Consider the following 2,408-nt stretch of genomic DNA (forward strand, 5'->3'; position numbering starts at 1 on the left):
TTTTATAATAGAGATGAAAAGCTCGAAGGTCCTAAGCAGGAGAAAAAAATGACCAAAATTGTGTTTGTTAGCCAGTTTTATGAGATCAGTAATAAGATTAAGAACGTGATAAATAGGCACTGGAGCATACTGAATGATGAGGAAAATTTAAAATTGGAAAAACCCCTCTATTTGCGTATGAGGAACACTAATTTGCGCAAAGAATTGGTCCATACATATAGAGAGGAACTGGTTCACAAAGAACCATTGATAATTCCACAGCCAAAGGTAATACCAAGTGTGGCCATTGTTCATTGTGCCCCCAAAGCATAGTAGCGAAGGAATTGAAATATAATGGCCGATCGTTGCGCACACTTTAAACAATTGTCCCAGCAAGAACATTATCTACTTGTTAAGATGCCCTTGCGGTTTTGCGTATATAGGGGAGACCAGCCGCGAGTTAAGAATACGTCTTTTGGAGCATAGGTCTGCTATTAAAACTAAAAAGCTGAATGCACCGTTAGTGGCAACCTTTACTGAGAAAGGACACAATGAAACAGATTTTGGTTGGTATATACTGGAAAAGGTGACCATGAATAAGAGAGGGGGCAACATGGAGGAGAAAAGGAAATGCAGGGAACAATGGCATATATCTATTCTTAATACCATCAGGTAAGGATTGAATTCTTGAGAAGAATGGGCGAAGCTCATTAGGTAAAACATATAGGGCATTTTTTCTGGTACGCTAGACAAATAGAGTTACCACATTGGTCCTTGGAGCTCTAGGCTTCCTTTTTTAGAGATTCTGGGTTATTAATCCAATTATTATTGATGTCACACATGGGGTACAGGTCATTGGAATTTAACCCGCACATGGATTAATGTAATAACATCGCTGGACACTAGTTGTTCAATGACTGTTATACATATATTATTATGAGTTCTCTTGATACTCTATGTTTGCATGGTAGGCTCGAGTTGAAATGCGCACAGTATGACGTTAAACGTTGTGCTTAGATTAGAGATATATATTATCTGTCCTGGGAAATGTTGCCATTGATTTACTCCTCGGGACGTTAAGTGGGCATTACGAGAGGCAGTATCACCCCTTTGGCTTAAAAAGAAAGTCATTTTTAGCAAGGTTCGCCATCCGATGACTAGTCTGAGATGGCAGCCGAAAAACTGTTTATTTGAAGTCCGCTTTCTATTCACATTAAAACTTTGATTAGCGGAAAGGGTAAACGCACCGCTTATAAGCGACGTTTTCAGCACGTCGCAAATTATCGAACAGAAACGAAGGTGTTTGGAGCAGGCTAGGAGACTTCTTATGTCCTGGTAAGTCCGATAGCACATGTGTGATGGAGTTTTTCCGGTCATGGGGCCGCGGATCTGGGATGGGTCCTGGGCGTGAGGTGCTGGTTCTAGGTTGTCGGCCCTCCCTGCAGCCATTTACACACATCGGCAGGTTGGCGTCTGTTCAAACTCATTCAGTGGACCTGGGAATATTTTGTTAAATAGATCACATGAAGAAGTTAAAGAGATAATTTTATGTCTCAGTACCTATTTCCCAGCAGCATTGTATCCATTTAATACGAAGTGCCCAGATATTGTGGCCACCCATAAAGTATCGTTTGGCTTGTTTTAATCCTGATGGAGGGTGGATTAATTTGGGGGTTCTTGAGAAGCTACATGTCGGGATATTGTAGTGACTGTGTTGGCTTGGTTTAGACAGTAAGGACTCAATGAGCATTGGGAACCTAAGAAGTATGCATTAGTTTTTTGGAACCTGGGATGCTTTATCAACAAAAAGTATATGAGAGAATTCCTCTTGTTTATTTACATCTAGGCAGTTGGTTTTATCATAAGAGATTTGGCAGACCCCGTGTGGAGGTGAACGGACCAAATAGGAAATTAATCGCCACCGCTCCAGTGGCGGTGGGTGCCAGTAGTCGTAAAAAGGTAGTGAGCTTTTTTTATACAATATTATGAATACTTAGTAGGAAGGCAATATGTTTCAATAATTAAATGTCCCTTCCTTGTGTATATTGTTTCCCAATTCTGCAGGGAACGTGCAAAGGTTGCCTGTATCTCGCATTCTTGCCCCCGTTCTGTACAAACATCTAGAAGAAATATAATTGATGTATAGTTGTACTAATAATACATTTGTTTGAGTGAGAGGAGGCATGTTAATCAGGAAATAGGGAATAATAGCATTATAAGAAGATTTTAACATTATCCCCCACTATTGTTGTTATTCTGTCTAGGGAGGATTTGTATGCCACAACCCCCTTGATTGCTTGGTGTGGTTTGGAGTTGACAAGTAACCATACTAAAGGGAATAACAGTTCTCTCTGCTTGTGAGTATCCCCCTTAACTGGTGGGTAGTCGTGCGAAGTAGATTTCTGTATGTGTGGATGATACTAGCTTGA

Source organism: Lissotriton vulgaris, chromosome 5 (genome assembly GCF_964263255.1).
Source record: "Lissotriton vulgaris chromosome 5, aLisVul1.2, whole genome shotgun sequence".
Classification (NCBI taxonomy): domain Eukaryota; kingdom Metazoa; phylum Chordata; class Amphibia; order Caudata; family Salamandridae; genus Lissotriton; species Lissotriton vulgaris.